The sequence below is a fragment of the Amblyomma mixtum genome, chromosome 5 (genome assembly GCF_055824585.1).
Source record: "Amblyomma mixtum isolate Tamu chromosome 5, ASM5582458v1, whole genome shotgun sequence".
In the NCBI taxonomy this organism is placed as follows: domain Eukaryota; kingdom Metazoa; phylum Arthropoda; class Arachnida; order Ixodida; family Ixodidae; genus Amblyomma; species Amblyomma mixtum.
The window spans coordinates 21,564,911-21,583,733 of record NC_143016.1 but is presented as its reverse complement, the minus strand read 5'-3'; the positions used below and the strand labels follow the sequence as shown (position 1 = coordinate 21,583,733).

The 18,823-nt window shown below is 49.3% G+C and overlaps 18 non-coding genes across 18 annotated transcripts; all 18 read right to left on the bottom strand.

The window, feature by feature from the left end:
* Window positions 1-4,559: 4,559 nt before the first annotated feature.
* Window positions 4,560-4,631, bottom strand: TRNAP-UGG (transfer RNA proline (anticodon UGG)). Its single transcript has one exon. It is a non-coding gene; the product is annotated as a tRNA-Pro (tRNA).
* Window positions 4,632-5,376: 745 nt separating this feature from the next.
* TRNAP-UGG (transfer RNA proline (anticodon UGG)) lies at window positions 5,377-5,448 on the bottom strand. Its single transcript has one exon. It is a non-coding gene; the product is annotated as a tRNA-Pro (tRNA).
* A 336-nt stretch (window positions 5,449-5,784) lies between these two features.
* TRNAP-UGG (transfer RNA proline (anticodon UGG)) lies at window positions 5,785-5,856 on the bottom strand. The gene has a single exon. It is a non-coding gene; the product is annotated as a tRNA-Pro (tRNA).
* Window positions 5,857-6,190: 334 nt separating this feature from the next.
* On the bottom strand, window positions 6,191-6,262 carry TRNAP-UGG (transfer RNA proline (anticodon UGG)). Its single transcript has one exon. It is a non-coding gene; the product is annotated as a tRNA-Pro (tRNA).
* Window positions 6,263-10,041: 3,779 nt separating this feature from the next.
* Window positions 10,042-10,113, bottom strand: TRNAP-UGG (transfer RNA proline (anticodon UGG)). The gene has a single exon. It is a non-coding gene; the product is annotated as a tRNA-Pro (tRNA).
* Window positions 10,114-11,269: 1,156 nt separating this feature from the next.
* Window positions 11,270-11,341, bottom strand: TRNAP-UGG (transfer RNA proline (anticodon UGG)). The gene has a single exon. It is a non-coding gene; the product is annotated as a tRNA-Pro (tRNA).
* Window positions 11,342-12,153: 812 nt separating this feature from the next.
* On the bottom strand, window positions 12,154-12,225 carry TRNAP-UGG (transfer RNA proline (anticodon UGG)). Its single transcript has one exon. It is a non-coding gene; the product is annotated as a tRNA-Pro (tRNA).
* A 337-nt stretch (window positions 12,226-12,562) lies between these two features.
* TRNAP-UGG (transfer RNA proline (anticodon UGG)) lies at window positions 12,563-12,634 on the bottom strand. Its single transcript has one exon. It is a non-coding gene; the product is annotated as a tRNA-Pro (tRNA).
* A 747-nt stretch (window positions 12,635-13,381) lies between these two features.
* Window positions 13,382-13,453, bottom strand: TRNAP-UGG (transfer RNA proline (anticodon UGG)). The gene has a single exon. It is a non-coding gene; the product is annotated as a tRNA-Pro (tRNA).
* Window positions 13,454-13,790: 337 nt separating this feature from the next.
* Window positions 13,791-13,862, bottom strand: TRNAP-UGG (transfer RNA proline (anticodon UGG)). Its single transcript has one exon. It is a non-coding gene; the product is annotated as a tRNA-Pro (tRNA).
* Window positions 13,863-14,199: 337 nt separating this feature from the next.
* Window positions 14,200-14,271, bottom strand: TRNAP-UGG (transfer RNA proline (anticodon UGG)). The gene has a single exon. It is a non-coding gene; the product is annotated as a tRNA-Pro (tRNA).
* Window positions 14,272-14,608: 337 nt separating this feature from the next.
* On the bottom strand, window positions 14,609-14,680 carry TRNAP-UGG (transfer RNA proline (anticodon UGG)). Its single transcript has one exon. It is a non-coding gene; the product is annotated as a tRNA-Pro (tRNA).
* A 336-nt stretch (window positions 14,681-15,016) lies between these two features.
* Window positions 15,017-15,089, bottom strand: TRNAP-UGG (transfer RNA proline (anticodon UGG)). The gene has a single exon. It is a non-coding gene; the product is annotated as a tRNA-Pro (tRNA).
* A 336-nt stretch (window positions 15,090-15,425) lies between these two features.
* On the bottom strand, window positions 15,426-15,497 carry TRNAP-UGG (transfer RNA proline (anticodon UGG)). Its single transcript has one exon. It is a non-coding gene; the product is annotated as a tRNA-Pro (tRNA).
* Window positions 15,498-15,832: 335 nt separating this feature from the next.
* On the bottom strand, window positions 15,833-15,904 carry TRNAP-UGG (transfer RNA proline (anticodon UGG)). The gene has a single exon. It is a non-coding gene; the product is annotated as a tRNA-Pro (tRNA).
* Window positions 15,905-16,241: 337 nt separating this feature from the next.
* On the bottom strand, window positions 16,242-16,313 carry TRNAP-UGG (transfer RNA proline (anticodon UGG)). The gene has a single exon. It is a non-coding gene; the product is annotated as a tRNA-Pro (tRNA).
* A 2,022-nt stretch (window positions 16,314-18,335) lies between these two features.
* Window positions 18,336-18,407, bottom strand: TRNAP-UGG (transfer RNA proline (anticodon UGG)). Its single transcript has one exon. It is a non-coding gene; the product is annotated as a tRNA-Pro (tRNA).
* Window positions 18,408-18,746: 339 nt separating this feature from the next.
* Window positions 18,747-18,818, bottom strand: TRNAS-UGA (transfer RNA serine (anticodon UGA)). Its single transcript has one exon. It is a non-coding gene; the product is annotated as a tRNA-Ser (tRNA).
* Window positions 18,819-18,823: the final 5 nt, after the last annotated feature.

Genomic DNA, 18,823 nt, shown 5'->3' with positions numbered 1-18,823 from the left:
CGCTGCGTTACATTTTCTGTGTTGCCTTTTAGGGTACCATCATGTTTCTGTTTGCGTAATTTGGTTTCGGGCTTTCTTATGCTTTTGTACTGGAACCAGTTTCCACGAGACGTGTGGTAAATTATAGATCCTGTTCTTGTTCAAGTTTCGGCATGTCACCCCTTGAGTAATAGCCTGTTATAGATTACCATTATAACTGGGTTTGTATTTCGTTTTGTTTCGTGTTTTTATGCTTTTTTTTTTGCCACTGGTCCCCTCAGTAGCGCTTTTTGCGAACGAGAATGAATACAATGAAAATTAAGTGAAAAGGATGTACCTTGTCAAATTTCAGTGGAGCAGATCCAGTTCACAAAGTTCTGTCTTGTAATGTGTTTTTTTTTTTCTTTGAGGAAAGGAAATGGCTCTGTAACTGTCTTACTTCATGGGGGACACCTAAATCGCACCGCGAGAGAGGGGAGGAAGGTGGGAGTGAACGAAGAAAGAGGTACCGTAGTAGAGGGCTCCGGAATAATTTCGACTACCTGGGGTTCTTTAACGCGCACTCACGTCGCACAGCACACGGGAGCCTTTTGCGTTTCGCCTCCAGCGAAACACGGCCACCGCGACTGGGTTCAGACCCTGGTACTCCGATTCAGTAGCGGAGCAGCCTAACCACTGAGCCGCCGTGGCGGGTTATAAGTCGTGTAGTCAAGGCTACGCCCTAGCACGAAAATATGGTTGCCTTTTGCTGGATTTGCAAGTTTTATAACTGGGTCTTTCACCCCGGGGATCACAGTTGCAGAATTATCGCTGAGCGGGAGATTAAAACCGCTCTCCTTGCTTAAGCGACTGATCTTTTTTTTTTTTTCCTTTCTATTTCAGAAAGACGCTCTTCTGCTGGAGAAGTGTAGTTACCTGGCACTCTGAATTTTTTACGCTGCCTTTAAATATTCATCCAGAGCTGTTGTGTTAACTTCTATCCCGTTCATTAGAGTACCCGTACAGTGGAAGACGGTGCCCTGGGACCGTATTTCGCAACAGTTAATTTTTTTTTTCATTATTTCGCTTGTTTGGCATTGCTTAGCAGCGAATTTTATTCGAAGGTCTCTGACATCCGTTGCTCCCAGATCACGACGTCATGCTCCTAAATTTTATTGATCATGTTTTATTGATCATTTTATTAATCACTTGATTTGAGTACAGATTTATATAGTGTCATGGATAGAGAGAACAATGAGGTTATTTTTTTTTTTACACACTGTCTTCTGGGAGCAATTAACCGTGTCTTCTGCTCTCAGTTTGTTCATTAGGTTCCGATGTCACATGCGGTAGGGGCCTATGATCGTAATAGACAAAAAATTAATTGAAGAATAAGCCGTTACATAAGTAACGTAACTTGCATATTGAGGCCGCTGCCAGCTTGTAGAGCCTTTCGTGTACTCAACCCGAACGACTGGTTTTATGAAGGAGGTACAGGTTGCAGGAAGCAAACACTAACGGTTTCGGCGAAACGCTGAAGATACATCAGTTGTCCCAGCTAAATGTAACCAAGCTATTAAAAAACACGGGATGTCCTAGCCGTCTTAAACCAGCTGAAAGTTGTTTAGAGTCGCGTGACCTAGTCTTGAATATTCTTTTTGTTCTTCAAAGTTAACTAATCAGTTCATTTTAATGAGCTAACTTTTTAACTATTGACTTGAGCAATAAACTGTATATAGAAAAGTTGTAGATCGCTTTGAAAAACAGCTGACTGAAACATTTACAGCAAGGTACTACTTACATAAAACTAGATTTTTCCCGGCCTTTCACTATAATTCGCACAGTTAGAATAAGCTTCCACGCGACAACGGTGCCACTTCAAAATCCCAAGACGCACGTTAGAGAATAAAATCCTATTTATTCTGAACTCCTTTCTTCGGTGAGACTTTAGGTGCGCATTGATGTAGAGATGTGAGCGAGTAGCTGGTCACGTGATAACTTTCTTTTAAGGCCAATAAATAAAGCTACGCAAATCGTACCAAGATGGAACGGCACTTCTAGCGGTTTTTCGAGGCGATCAAAAATTTTCATGTTGACACTTTCTTCCTGGAGTCAATCATTAAAAGTTAGCGAATTAAGCTTAACTAATTATACAATTTTAAAGGACGAAAAAAAAACTGAAGACTAGGCCACGCGACTCTGATTAACCCTCATGTGGTTTCACTTGACTAGGACTATTCATCTTTTTCGAAACTTTGGTTACATTTAGCTGGGACACCCGGTATATGTTCGTGCAAAAGGCTTTCATGAAAGCACTCAAGCTTAGACAGTGTCAAAAGTAAAAATACGTTTCATCTTTGCATTCATTACGCTTTAATTTGTACCTCTTCTCATCAAGAGAGGTAACCTGAATTCGTTATACATTCGATCAAATTAACTTCCTTTTTATTGCATCCATTTTCTTCATCTTACGTTCACTTTCATTGAACTTCCTGGGGTCGATTCGCCTGCGCTCAATTTCCGGGCAGTAGTTTGTTGATATCCTGCTTAGTGTAATTTCACTGCACTGCCAAAGCTATGCTGGTCAGCCATTCAGGGGCCAAATTTACAACTTTGACATGTAAAAAATGGGCCATGAATCGTTCGGGCTCATGGCGTCGATGATCACGATAGCTCCTGTTGTGACACACACACAACGCGCCCAAAAATTTACGAACCCATCATATAAACTAACCCTTAGTTCCTGATTAACTGACGTCAGGCGCATTTTTCACAAAGCTGCCATGTTTTAGCGAGACAGACTTCGGAGAGCTAATTATAGCTAGAAAACATGCCTTGAATCTCCGGCAAGGTGTCGGCAGAAACACGAAGAAACAGGTACATAAGGAAAAGCTTGTTCCAACTTTCAACCAAAGCAAACCACCGATGCGTTCCACCACAGCATAATTAACCCACTGTCAAGTCATTATTTTCGGCCCTCGACGAACCCGTTCCTTTTTACGTGATCTCTGGATAATTCCCTAAGCAGAATCGGTTGTTTCTTGACAGCTACGATTCATTACATTGCGTCCGTTTCCTGTTTACATAGAGCCACGTGTAAAGTGGGCCACAGGGAATACCTCATCGAAAAATTCAACAGCTCTACTTGTCTGTGAGTAAATTCACCGCTCTCCTTCGCTGCGTAAGGGCTACCAGAACTCGCGCTGGTCTCCGTCGGTGCGCAGCCATCGGCATCATCGCAAAGCTTACCACATGCGATCGAGCGTGTTTGTTTTCGTAGAGGCACACCGGAAGCAGAGACCTGCCCTAGTCGGCTCTCTCTTTAGGCCAGGACACGTGACACTTGTGGTGACGTCACACGTGGCCTTGCTTTGACGAATGGAAACAAAAGCCTCCGAAAATAGCATTTAAGAAAGGGGGCGATCGCGGTGCCCCTTTGTAACGTTTCCGTAATGTAAACTCTTCCTTCGAAAAATCCAGAGAGCGAAAGGAGTAAGAAAACGCACCTAAGCCAGAAAAATAAAAGCTAGAGAAATGCGACTGAAAATGCAAAGAAGGTGGTGAGTGCTGCTACCCAAAGATGCGCCACGATGGGGGAATGTTTTCCGCTTTAAACATAACGTAGAGCGTTTTCTCAACCGGTTCTCAATTTTTCGGCGATCGCCAGTCGCGATATCTGCGTACACGATATAGACGCTACGTATCTCGTCAAAACATGCCGGTAATGCCTTGCTCTGTATACTGCTCGATTTAATAAACTGCCGAAAGCTGGTGAAGGTCACGCGATTTCACTTCCGGGTCGAAAGTGGCGCGTGTACTATATTAGACAAGACCCCCCCCCCCCCCCCCCCCCCACTGACATGCCGCAGGAGTACCCCGCAGCTTGAAAAGAGCGCAGATGGCAAGGGGTTATGGTTATTGTATCGCGGCAGACGCATTCGAGAACCACGTGGGTGAACTCGACGAGATACAACTGTGCCCCTGAGACCAATGTTTACCGTGGCAACAACCAGAGAGCAGTCATTGAAGGGAAACTCAGGTCAAAGTGAAGCTGTCCTCTATAAAGAACTTACCATATTTTAACAACAACGGCACTACTTGAACTGAAAACAAATCTTTTATAAGATGGAAGAGCTAAAAAAAATAAAAAATTGCGAGGACACACTGACAAATAAAATGGTGAGAGGCCGAAGCCGACGACACTACGCCGTGACGAATGCCGGTGGATGGGACGTCACATCATTCCCGTGGCTGCATCGATACCCTAATTATACTTCTTTCGAAGATCTCAAGTGTTAATTACGCAGTATGCCCAGATCGTAGAAGAGTCGAGATTCGGCGAAACCAGTTCTCACTGGCTCATTTAATGCAACAAATACAAAGAGAGGTCTTCGCATAGCGCCTGCTCCAGAGAGAATGCCCCTATATGCGTAATTGGCCATTGTCGCCTTCACATTCAGAGATCGCAGAGAGGTATCGTACCACTCCTGGCGCATCGGTGTAGAGGTTAAGCAATGCGCCACAGCCATGCGATGAAGGTGCTGTGGTGCATTTGAATGATTTGGTGCATATAACTGGAAAAAAACACTCCGCCAAAGCGTGGGCCCGTCCGGGATTTGAACCCGGGACCTCTCGCACCCAAAGCGAGATTCATACCCCTAGACCAACGGGCCGGCGACGACAGGATAAATTCCGCGAGATTGTTATGCAAGCAGTATGCCTAGATCGCAGAAGAGTCCAGCTTCGGCGAAACCAGTTCTCATTGGCTCAATTAATGCAACAAATACAAAGAGAGGTCTTCGCATAGCGCATGCTCCAGAGAGAATGCCCCTATCTGCGTAATTGGCCGTTGTCGCTTTCACATTCAGAGATCGCAGAGAGGTATCATACCACTCCTGGCGCATCGGCGTAGAGGTTAAGCGATGCGCCACTGCCATCCGATGAAGGTGCTGTGGTGCATTTGATTGATTTGGTGCATATAACTGAAAAAAAACACTCCGCCAAAGCGTGGGCCCGTCCGGGATTTGAACCCGGGACCTCTCGCACCCAAAGCGAGAATCATCCCCCAAAACCAACGGGCCGGCGACGACAGGATAAATTCCGCGAGATTGTTATGCAAGCAGTATGCCCAGATCGCACAAGAGTCGAGCTTCGGCGAAACCAGTTCTCACTGCTCATATAATGCTACAAATACAAACACAGGTCTTCGCATAGCGCCTGCTCCAGAGAGAATGCCCCTATATGCGTAATTGGACATTGTCGCCTTCACATTCAGAGATCGCAGAGAGGTATCATACCACTCCTGGCGCATCGGTGTAGAGGTTAAGCGATGCGCCACTGCCATCCGATGCAGGTGCTGTGGTGCATTTCAATGATTTGGTACATATAACTGAAAAAAAAATCACTCCGCCAAAGCGTGGGCCCATCCGGGATTTGAACCCGGGACCTCTCGAACCCAAAGCGAGAATCATACCCCTAAACCAACGGGCCGGAGACGACAGGATAAATTCCGCGAGATTGTTATGCAAGCAGTATGCCCAGATCGCAGAAGAGTCGAGCTTCGGCGAAACCAGTTCTCACTGCTCATATAATGCTACAAATACAAACACAGGTCTTCGCATAGCGCCTGCTCCAGAGAGAATGCCCCTATATGCGTAATTGGACATTGTCGCCTTCACATTCAGAGATCGCAGAGAGGTATCATACCACTCCTGGCGCATCGGTGTAGAGGTTAGCGATGCGCCACTGCCATCCGATGCAGGTGCTGTGGTGCATTTCAATGATTTAGTACATATAACTGAAAAAAAAATCACTCCGTTAAAGCGTGGGCCCGTCCGTGATTTGAACCCGGGACCTCTCGCACCCAAAGCGAGAATCATACCCCTAGACCAACGGGCCGGCGACGACAGGACAAATTCCGCGAGATTGTTATGCAAGCAGTATGCCCAGATCGCAGAAGAGTCGAGCTTCGCCGAAACCAGTTCTCACTGGCTCATATAATGCAACAAATACAAAGGTCTTGGCATAGCGCCTGCTCCAGAGAGAATGCCCCTATATGCGTAATTGGCCATTGTCGCCTTCACATTCAGAGATCGCAGAGAGGTATCATACCACTCCTGGCGCATCGGTGTAGAGGTTAAGCGATGCGCCACTGCCATTCGATGCAGGTGCTGTGGTGCATTTCAATGATTTGGTACATATAACTGAAAAAAAAATCACTCCGCCAAAGCGTGGGCCCGTCCGGGATTTGAACCCGGGACCTCTCGCACCCAAAGCGAGAATCATACCCCTAGACCAACGGGCCGGCGACGACAGGATAAATTCCGCGAGATTGTTATGCAAGCAGTATGCCATGATCGCAGAAGAGTCGAGCTTCGGCGAAACCAGTTCTCACTGGCTCATATAATGCAACAAATACAAACACAGGTCTTGGCATAGCGCCTGCTCCAGAGAGAATGCCCCTATATGCGTGTTGTGTCCCCTTATTGCTTTTGTGTGTGTGCGCCCCCTCCTAACGACCACTCGCATTCCCCTCCTAACGACCACTCAATCCTCCTCCTAACGACCACGACAGTTGCCCCTCGTCGCACGCTGTCACCAGATGCCCCCCCCCCCCACGGTGCGCCCCCGCACCCTCCTCCTGTTCTGGGAAGCCACTCCCTCCCGTGGACGCTTCTCCGCTCCGTCCTTTCTTCGGGCGGCCAGTTCGGCTCCTGCCTCGGTCGACGCTGGTCGCACCCTCATCGGCTTTAAATAAACGAAGTCTAAAAGTACCGTGTGCGTCTTTCGCTGCATTCAACACAGCGACCGGACACGACAGTGGCGACGAGAAAGTGGATTCGACCCGCGCTACGCAACGCTATTGACAAGCCATGGCTACGCGAGGGTTTCCCAATCAGATACCAGAATTCAACGGCTCATCGTGGTCATCGTGGGTTGGACGCCTTCAGTTCTACTTTGAAGCTAACAACATCACAGACCCAGCCTTGAAGAGGGCCAACCTGCTGACGCTGTGCGGGGAGCAGACCTACGATACTGTCTGCGCCCTTATTCAGCCAAGCACACCAGCCGCAGTGTCTTACGACGACATCGTAAAAGCGCTGCAAAAGCACTACGACCCAAGGCCATCCGAGGTCTACAGCCGGGCTCGCTTCCAACGACGAGATCAACTGGGAGGAGAAACTGTGAGCGCCTACGTAGCCGCGCTCAAGAAGCTCGCTGCCGACTGCAATTTTGGAACGCTGTCGACAACAGCTACCGGGCAGGAGGGAGACGCAGCTTCTTCTGCTAACACCACCATGCTTCCCTTGGACGTGATGTTACGCGACAGATTTGTGTGCGGACTGAGTGACGAGTCACTGCAGCAGCGCCTGTTCGCTGAGAAGGACCTCACGTTCAGCAAAGCTTACGACATCGCCGTTCGAGCGGAGAGCGCCGGTCACCAGCAGAGAGGGATTCGCCGGAACACCGAGCCGGTACACCAGACAAGCAACCAGGTGCGCAAGCCTTCTGTTGTTGTAAAATCGGTCAAAAAGGCACAACGCTGCTGGCGGTGTGACGACCAACACAACCCCCAGGGATGTCGATTCCAGTCAGCCACGTGTAATTTTTGCCACAAGCGAGGGCATATCGAAAGAGCATGCATTACGAAACGGAGGCTTGCCAAGATAAAGTCACCTTCCCAGCCTAATCACAGCGTCAACGCCTCAGAGAATACGCCGCTATCTGATCTCCATGGAACAACATCAGCAACACCATCTGTGTTGTACGACCTGAACACCATGAATCTCGGCACGCGACCGAAGATTTTTACAGAAGTAAGCGTACATCACCAGCTGATTAAGTTCGAGGTGGACTCCGGCGCAGCCTGTACTCTGATCAGTGAGGACACGTTCCGAACTTCATGGCCATCTGACGCACCCGCCCTGCAACAAGACGACACGCACCTGCGAACGTGGTCAGGACAGAATCTGCCACTATTGGGCTCTGCCAACGTGCAGGTTAACTACAACGGCCAGACCCATACGCTACCTCTGCTTGTTGTGAAGGGCACAGGATCAAGCCTTCTAGGGAGAAACTGGTTTTCTCCACTAGGCGTGATGATATGCGGCATACACCAGACGCCGAGCCAGAACATGGTTGGTAAACATCAAAACGCCGATGCGCTAAGCCGTCTGCCACTCGACGCAACTGTTGACGAACCATTTCCACCAGGAGACGTTCTGATGTTCGAAGCACTGCCAGAACCTCCGCTTACAGCAGGCACAGTTGCAGCATCTACGCAGAAGTGCGCAGCTCTCCGGCTAGTTTACACAGCTGTTCAACAAGGCAACGTGCATAAACTCAAAGGGGACAACTTCGACGCTTACCGCAGGCGAGCTACAGAGTTGAGCACCCATCGCGGCTGCATCATATTTGGGTCCCGAGTTGTGATGCCGAGAGAACTACGCGCACAAGCTATGTCTCTCATCCACGCCGGACATCGGGGCATCGTTGCAATGAAAAAGTGTGCCAGAAGCTACATGTGGTGGCCTGGCATTGACAACGACATCGAAACAGTGGTGCGAGAATGCAAGCCTTGCCAGAGCAGCCGGAGCGCCCCGCCGAAAGCTCCTGTCCCAGAATGGGAAAAGCCAGACACACCATGGCACACATTGCACATTGATTTTGCAGGACCAATTGAGGGCTGCACTTTCCTTGTGGTCGTAGATGCCTACACAAAGTGGCTTGAGATAAGGCAAATGGGACAGACGACTTCGGCAGCAGTCATTGACAACCTCCGATCACTATTTGCAACGTTCGGCCTGCCGCGCAAGGTAGTGTCGGACAACGGAACACCGTTTGTGTCTGCGGAGATCCTCAAGTTTTATCGCGACAACGGGATCTCATCAGTTACATCGGCCCCCTACCACCCAGCGACAAACGGACAAGCCGAGCGCTACGTAGCCGACCTAAAACGCGCCCTTGAAAGAGATCAGACAGGCTCGCTGCAGCGCCGCCTTGCGCGCTTTCTCTTCAAGCAGCACACGACGGTTCAGAGCACAACAGGCGAGACCCCCTCGAAAATGATGTTCGAGCGTGAAATGCGAACCCAGCTCACAGCCATCCTCCCCGAGCCAAAGGCAGAGACGTTCCGGGAAGAAAAAGCAATTCCGCGCTGCGGCACGCTTAATGAGGGGCAGCGCGTCCTCGCCCGACAGTTTCTGAAAAAGCCACGCTGGGAGGAAGCTACAATTGTCAGACGCATAGGCCTGCGCTCTTGGCTCGTCAACATACATGGCACAGTAGCACGCCGACATCTCAACCAGCTGCGTAGATTTACGACGCCGTCTGAGAGCTGTCCGCCAGCGGAGAGAACACGTGCACCATTTTCCCACATAGCCTGGCACCTCTTCCCGGAAGAAGAGACTTCGCCCAGGACAGACCTAGGAGACACAGCGAACAACAGCCAGCCTACAAGTGTTTCTCCCCCGAGCGCACAAAGCCAGCGCGCATCCACGCGTGAGCGCCGACCCCCTGCACGATACCAGGCAACTTTCTAAGGGGGAAGGAAGTGTTGTGTCCCCTTATTGCTTTTGTGTGTGTGCGCCCCCTCCTAACGACCACTCGCATTCCCCTCCTAACGACCACTCAATCCTCCTCCTAACGACCACGACAGTTGCCCCTCTTCGCACGCTGTCACCAGATGCCCCCCCCCCCCCCCACGGTGCGCCCCCGCACCCTCCTCCTGTTCTGGGAAGCCACTCCCTCCCGTGGACGCTTCTCCGCTCCGTCCTTTCTTCGGGCGGCCAGTTCGGCTCCTGCCTCGGTCGACGCTGGTCGCACCCTCATCGGCTTTAAATAAACGAAGTCTAAAAGTACCGTGTGCGTCTTTCGCTGCATTCAACACAGCGACCGGACACGACAATGCGTAATTGGTCATTGTCGCCTTCACATTCAGAGATCGCAGAGAGGTATCATACCACTCCTGGCGCATCGGTGTAGAGGTTAAGCGATGCGCCACTGCCATCCGATGCAGGTGCTGTGGTGCATTTCAATGATTTGGTACATATAACTGAAAAAAAAATCACTCCGCCAAAGCGTGGGCCCGTCCGGGATTTGAACCCGGGACCTCTCGCACCCAAAGCGAGAATCATACCCCTAGACCAACGGGCCGGCGACGACAGGATAAATTCCGCGAGATTGTTATTTAAGCAGTATGCCATGATCGCAGAAGAGTCGAGCTTCGGCGAAACCAGTTCTCACTGGCTCATATAATGCAACAAATACAAACACAGGTCTTGGCATAGCGCCTGCTCCAGAGAGAATGCCCCTATATGCGTAATTGGTCATTGTCGCCTTCACATTCAGAAATCGCAGAGAGGTATCATACCACTCCTGGCGCATCGGTGTAGAGGTTAAGCGATGCGCTACTGCCTTCCGATGCAGGTGCTGTTGTGCATTTCAATGATGTGGTACATATAACTGAAAAAAAAATCACTCCGCCAAAGCGTGGGCCCGTCCCGGATTTGAACCCGGGACCTCTCGCACCCAAAGCGAGAATCATAACCCTAGACCAACGGGCCGGCGACGACAGGATAAATTCCGCGAGATTGTTATGCAAGCAGTATGCCCAGATCGCAGAAGAGTCGAGCTTCGGCGAAACCAGTTCTCACTGGCTCATATAATGCAACAAATACAAACACAGGTCTTGGCATAGCGCCTGCTCCAGAGAGAATGCCCCTATATGCGTAGTTGCCCATTGTCGCCTTCACATTCAGAGATCGCAGAGAGGTATCATACCACTCCTGGCGCATCGGTGTAGAGGTTAGCGATGCGCCACTGCCATCCGATGCAGGTGCTGTGGTGCATTTCAATGATTTGGTACATATAACTGAAAAAAAAAACACTCCGCCAAAGCGTGGGCCCGTCCGGGATATGAACCCGGGACCTCTCGCACCCAAAGCGAGAATCCAACCCCTAGACCAACGGGCTGGCGACGACAGGATAAATTCCCCGAGATTGTTGTGCAAGCAGTATGCCCAAATCGTAGAAGAGTCGAGCTTCGGCGAAACCAGTTCTCACTGGCTCATATAATGCAACAAATACAAACACAGGTCTTGGCATAGCGCCTGCTCCAGAGAGAATGCCCCTATATGCGTAATTAGCCATTGTCGCCTTCAATTTCAGAGATCGCAGAGAGATATCAAACCACTCCTGGCGCATCGATGCAGAGGTTAGCGATGCGCCACTGCCATCCGATGCAGGTGCTGTGGTGCATTTCAATGATTTGGTACATATAACTGAAAAAAAAATCACTCCGTTAAAACGTGGGCCCGTCCGGGATTTGAACCCGGGACCTCTCGCACCCAAAGCGAGAATCATACCCCTAGACCAACGGGCCGGCGACGACAGGATAAATTCCGCGAGATTGTTGTGCAAGCAGTATGCCCAAATCGTAGAAGAGTCGAGCTTCGGCGAAACCAGTTCTCACTGGCTCATATAATGCAACAAATACAAACACAGGTCTTGGCATAGCGCCTGCTCGAGAGAGAATGCCCCTATATGCGTAATTAGCCATTGTCGCCTTCACATTCAGAGATCGCAGAGAGGTATCATACCACTCCTGGCGTATCGGTGTAGAGGTTAAGCGATGCGCCACAACCATGCGATGAAGGTGCTGTGGTGCATTTGATTGATTTGGTGCATATAACTGAAAAAAAAAACACTCCGCCAAAGCGTGGGCCCGTCCGGGATTTGAACCCGGGACCTCTCGCACCCAAAGCGAGAATCATCCCCCACAACCAACGGGCCGGCGACGACAGTATAAATTCCGCGAGATTGTTGTGCAAGCAGTATGCCCAGATCGTAGAAGAGTCGAGCTTCCGCGAAACCAGTTCTCAATGGCTCATTTAATGCAACAAATACAAAGGTTTAGGTTTATGGGGTTTAACGTCCCAAAGCGACTAAGGCTATGAGAGACGCCCAAATACAAAGAGAGGTCTTCGCATAGCGCCTGCTCCAGAGAGAATGCCCCTATATGCGTAATTGGCCATTGTCGCCTTCACATTCAGAGATCGCAGAGAGGTATCATACCACTCCGGGCGCATCGGCGTAGAGGTTAAGCGACGCGCCACAGCCATGCGATGCAGGTGCTGTGGTGCATTTGAATGATTTGGAGCATATAACTGAAAAAAAAACACTGCGCCAAAGCGTGGGCCCGTCCGGGATTTGAACCCGGGACCTCTCGCACCCAAAGCGAGAATCATACCCCTAGACCAACGGGCCGGCGACGACAGGATAAATTCCGCGAGATTGTTGTGCAAGCAGTATGCCCAGATCGTAGAAGAGTCGAGCTTCCGCGAAACCAGTTCTCACCGGCTCATTTAATGCAACAAATACAAAGAGAGGTCTTCGCATAGCGCCTGCTCCAGAGAGAATGCCCCTATATGCGTAATTGCCCATTGTCGCCTTCACATTCAGAGATCGCAGAGAGGTATCATACCACTCCTGGCGCATCGGTGTAGAGGTTAAGCGATGCGCCACTGCCATCCGATGCAGGTGCTGTGGTGCATTTCAATGATTTGGTACATATAACTGAAAAAAAAACACTCCGCCAAAGCGTGGGCCCGTCCGGGATTTGAACCCGGGACCTCTCGCACCCAAAGCGAGAATCATACCCCTAGACCAACGGGCCGGCGACGACAGGATAAATTCCGCGAGATTGTTATTTAAGCAGTATGCCATGATCGCAGAAGAGTCGAGCTTCGGCGAAACCAGTTCTCACTGGCTCATATAATGCAACAAATACAAACACAGGTCTTGGCATAGCGCCTGCTCCAGAGAGAATGCCCCTATATGCGTAATTGGTCATTGTCGCCTTCACATTCAGAGATCGCAGAGAGGTATCATACCACTCCTGGCGCATCGGTGTAGAGGTTAAGCGATGCGCTACTGCCTTCCGATGCAGGTGCTGTTGTGCATTTCAATGATGTGGTACATATAACTGAAAAAAAAATCACTCCGCCAAAGCGTGGGCCCGTCCCGGATTTGAACCCGGGACCTCTCGCACCCAAAGCGAGAATCATAACCCTAGACCAACGGGCCGGCGACGACAGGATAAATACCGCGAGATTGTTATGCAAGCAGTATGCCATGATCGCAGAAGAGTCGAGCTTCGGCGAAACCAATTCTCACTGGCTCATATAATGCAACAAATACAAACACAGGTCTTGGCATAGCGCCTGCTCCAGAGAGAATGCCCCTATATGCGTAATTGCCCATTGTCGCCTTCACATTCAGAGATCGCAGAGAGGTATCATACCACTCCTGGCGCATCGGTGTAGAGGTTAGCGATGCGCCACTGCCATGCGATGCAGGTGCTGTGGTGCATTTCAATGATTTGGTACATATAACTGAAAAAAAAATCACTCCGTTAAAGCGTGGGCCCGTCCGGGATTTGAACCCGGGACCTCTCGCACCCAAAGCGAGAATCATACCCCTAGACCAACGGGCCGGCGACGACAGGATAAATTCCGCGAGATTGTTGTGCAAGCAGTATGCCCAAATCGTAGAAGAGTCGAGCTTCGGCGAAACCAGTTCTCACTGGCTCATATAATGCAACAAATACAAACACAGGTCTTGGCATAGCGCCTGCTCCAGAGAGAATGCCCCTATATGCGTAATTAGCCATTGTCGCCTTCACATTTAGAGATCGCAGAGAGGTATCGTACCACTCCTGGCGCATCGGTGTAGAGGTTAGCGATGCGCCACTGCCATCCGATGCACGTGCTGTGGTGCATTTCAATGATTTAGTAGATATAACTGAAAAAAAAATCACTCCGTTAAAGCGTGGGCCCGTCCGGGATTTGAACCCGGGACCTCTCGCACCCAAAGCGAGAATCATACCCCTAGACCAACGGGCCGGCGACGACAGGATAAATTCCGCGAGATTGTTATGCAAGCAGTATGCCCTGATCGCAGAAGAGTCGAGCTTCGGCGAAACCAGTTCTCACTGGCTCATATAATGCAACAAATACAAAGAGAGGTCTTCGCATAGCGCCTGCTCCAGAGAGAATGCCCCTATATGCGTAATTGGCCATTGGCGCCTTCACATTCAGAGATCGCAGAGAGGTATCATACCACTCCTGGCGCATCGGCGTAGAGGTTAAGCGACGCGCCACAGCCATGCGACGCAGGTGCTGTGGTGCATTTGAATGATTTGGAGCATATAACTGAAAAAAAAACACTCCGCCAAAGCGTGGGCCCGTCCGGGATTTGAACCCGGGACCTCTCGCACCCAAAGCGAGAATTATACCCCTAGACCAACGGGCCGGCGACGACAGGATAAATTCCGCGAGATTGTTGTGCAAGCAGTATGCCCAAATCGTAGAAGAGTCGAGCTTCGGCGAAACCAGTTCTCACTGGCTCATATAATGCAACAAATACAAACACAGGTCTTGGCATAGCGCCTGCTCCAGAGAGAATGCCCCTATATGCGTAATTAGCCATTGTCGCCTTCAATTTCAGAGATCGCAGAGAGATATCATACCACTCCTGGCGCATCGATGCAGAGGTTAGCGATGCGCCACTGCCATCCGATGCAGGTGCTGTGGTGCATTTCAATGATTTGGTACATATAACTGAAAAAAAAATCACTCCGTTAAAACGTGGGCCCGTCCGGGATTTGAACCCGGGACCTCTCGCACCCAAAGCGAGAATCATACCCCTAGACCAACGGGCCGGCGACGACAGGATAAATTCCGCGAGATTGTTGTGCAAGCAGTATGCCCAGATCGTAGAAGAGTCGAGCTTCCGCGAAACCAGTTCTTACTGGCTGATTTAATGCAACAAATACAAAGAGAGGTCTTCGCATCGCGCCTGCTCCAGAGAGAATGCCCCTATATGCGTAATTGGCCATTGACGCCTTCACATTCAGAGATCGCAGAGAGGTATCATACCACTCCTGGCGCATCGGCGTAGAGGTTAAGCGATGCGCCACAGCTATCCGATGCAGGTGCTGTGGTGCATTTGAATGATTTGGAGCATATAACTGGAAAAAAAACACTCCGCCAAAGCGTGTGCCCGTCCGGGATTTGAGCCCGGGACCTCTCGCACCCAAAGCGAGAATCATACCCCTAGACCAACGGGCCGGCGACGACAGGATAAATTCCGCGAGATTGTTGTGCAAGCAGTATGCCCAGATTGCAGAAGAGTCGAGCTTCGGCGAAACCAGTTCTCACTGGCTCATTTAATGCAACAAATACAAAGAGAGGTCTTCGCATAGCGCCTGCTCCAGAGAGAATGCCCCTATATGCGTAATTGGCCATTGGCGCCTTCACATTCAGAGATCGCAGAGAGGTATCATACCACTCCTGGCGCATCGGCGTAGAGGTTAAGCGATGCGCCACAGCTATCCGATGCAGGTGCTGTGGTGCATTTGAATGATTTGGAGCATATAACTGAAAAAAAACACTCCGCCAAAGCGTGGGCCCGTCCGGGATTTGAACCCGGGACCTCTCGCACCCAAAGCGAGAATCATACCCCTAGACCAACGGGCCGGCGACGACAGGATAAATTCCGCGAGATTGTTGTGCAAGCAGTATGCCCAGATCGCAGAAGAGTCGAGCTTCGGCGAAACCAGTTCTCACTGGCTCATTTAATGCAACAAATACAAAGAGAGGTCTTCGCATAGCGCCTGCTCCAGAGAGAATGCCCCTATATGCGCAATTGGCCATTGGCGCCTTCACATTCAGAGATCGCAAAGAGGTATCATACCACTCCTGGCGCATCGTCGTAGAGGTTAAGCGATGCGCCTCAGCTATCCGATGCAGGTGCGGTGGTGCATTTGAATGATTTGGAGCATATAACTGAAAAAAACACTCCGCCAAAGCGTGGGCCCGTCCGGGATTTGAACCCGGGACCTCTCGCACCCAAAGCGAGAATCATACCCCTAGACCAACGGGCCGGCGACGACAGGATAAATTCCGCGAGATTGTTGTGCAAGCAGTATGCCCAGATCGCAGAAGAGTCGAGCTTCGGCGAAACCAGTTCTCACTGGCTCATTTAATGCAACAAATACAAAGAGAGGTCTTCGCATAGCGCCTGCTCCAGAGAGAATGCCCCTATATGCGTAATTGGCCATTGTCGCCTTCACATTCAGAGATCGCAGAGAGGTATCATACCACTCCTGGCGCATCGGCGTAGAGGTTAAGCGACGCGCCACAGCCATGCGATGCAGGTGCTGTGGTGCATTTGAATGATTTGGAGCATATAACTGAAAAAAAAACACTCCGCCAAAGCGTGGGCCCGTCCGGGATTTGAACCCGGGACCTCTCGCACCCAAAGCGAGAATCATACCCCTAGACCAACGGGCCGGCGACGACAGGATAAGTTCCGCGAGATTGTTATTCAAGCAGTACACCCAGATCGCAGAAGAGTCGAGCTTCGGCGAAACCAGTTCTCACTTGCTCATTTAATGCAACAAATACAAAGACAGGTCTTGGCATAGCGCCTGCTCCAGAGAGAATGCCCCTATATGCGTAATTGGCCATTGTCAACTTCACATTCAGAGATCGCTGAGAGATATCGCCCTATCTCGATATTACCACTGTTTTCTAAAATTGCAGAACGTGAGGTACATAAAAGTTTACAAAACGCCCTAGATAAAAAAAAACATAATATGCAAAAAACAGTATGGATTCCTGGCTGGTAAATCCACGCAGACTGCTTTATTGGACATATAAGAGCGCCTTCTTTCTGACTTCGGACAAAAGCTTTTCACCATTGGAATTTTTCTAGACTTTCGCAAGACTTTTGATTCAATTAAACACATATATTATTACTAAAGCTAGAAAAATATGGAATTCGTGGTATTGCACACAAATTGATCTAAAGCTATCTTACAGGACGGAGGCAGTCTACATGGCACAGGCGCTTAAATCCGACAGAGCTATAATAAAATTCGCTGTACCGCAAGGCTCTATCCTCGGCCCTCTACTTTCCGTTTTATACATTAAGGATATTGTAAATATACACTGAACTTCACATATGGTCCTGGACGCTGATGACACGAATGTCTTCTTTTCTGGTCCCAACCTTAGCTTGCTTGAATATCGATCCAATACCTGGCTCATTTAACTGCGGACAAGGCTTGATGCCAATAAGCTTAAACTAAAGATAAAAAAAAACTAAATATGTGCTTTCCCGCGCTAAAATAAGCCTCTTGATGATAATATCTGACTATATTTTAATAACACAAAAATTGAGCACGTGAATTCTCACAAGTTTCTAGGAGTTCATTTAAGCTGTTACTTGGGCTGGACCGGTCAGGTTAACAGCCTGAGGATACGAATATCAAGATCAATTGGGTTAATTCAACGACTTCGGTATCTCCTTCCGTTCCATGTAAAAAAAGTTTTTTTTCCCTTATTCATTCTCATATTGTGTAGAGTCTCTTCGTGTGGGGAACATGTAATAAAACTGACTCGGATAGGTTGTTCTCTCTACAAAAAAGAGCTTTGCGCATTTTAGGTAGATATCCTGTTAGTACTAATGGCATCTTTACCTCTTGTAGGGTATTACCGTTTTGCCAAGGCTACAAGCACTACTGAGCCCTCCTAATCTAGGAAAAAATAAAACATGATTTTGAATCCTTCTATCATTCATATTTGAATAGAGAAATCACCCATAACTTGCGCACAATTTCCTCGATTGGTTCTAGACCTCACACTAATTACGGCACCCAGACTAAAGATCACCAAATAATAGTTTTATGCAATACATATCCAACATTAATTGCTTGTGCCCAGGAGAGTGTCACGATTCACCAATTCAAGAAGAAATTTTGTTCTGCATACCAGCTACATTCATTCTTACGCACATTCACATTCACAGTCACTTTATTTCACACTTCTCGTGGTACAGAAAAAATGTGAGGGAAAGGACTAAAAGCTGCCAGTTAAGCAGCTCCTACTGCTGTGTACTGATTATTTTGTTCTGTTCGAATGTGTTTTTCTTTCCGACGCCACTTACTATCGCTCGTTTTTGATGACTTCTTCATTATTATGTTCTGCTTCACCAGTGCTTCCGTAATTGATAATGTTGAATTACTGTCCCGCTGTGTTTGATGTAGCAGTGTTCACTGATATTTTACTCTATACCATCTGCCCGGCGTGTAATGCAGGTGTTAGGCCTCGTAAGGAGGCACGTTAGTCTCCTTTAGCCTCTGCCCGCGGACACCATGCATTGTTGTCCGAAATAAATAAATAAGCCTCATACCACTCCTGGCACATTGGTGCAGAGGTTAAGCTATGCGCCGCTGCCCTGCGATGCAGGTAGTGTGGTGCATATTAATGATTTGCTGCATTTAACTGAAAAAAAACGCTCCACCAAAGCGCGGGCCCGTCCGGGATTTGAACCCGGGACCTCTCGCACCCAAAGCGAGAATCATACCCCTATACCAACGGGCCGATGATGACAGGATAAGTTCCGCGAGACTGTTGTGCAAGCAGTATGCCGATATCGTAGAAGAGTCGAGCTTCGGCGAAACCAGTTCTGACTGTCTCATTTAATGCAACAAATACAAAGACAGGTCTTGGCATAGCGCCTGCTCCAGAGAGAATGCCCCTATATGCGTAATTGTCCATTGTCGCCTTTACATTCACAGATCGCTGAGATTCCTCATGCCAGTCATTGCGCATCGATGTAGAGGTTAAGCGATGCGCCACTGCCCTGCTTTGCAGGGGGTTTGGTGCAGTTAAATAATTTGGTGTATATAACGGGGGAAAAAAATCACTCCGCCAAAGCGTGGGGCCGTCCGGGATTTGAACCCGGGACCTCTCGCACTCAAAGCCAGAATCATACCCCTAGACCAACGGGCCGTTTT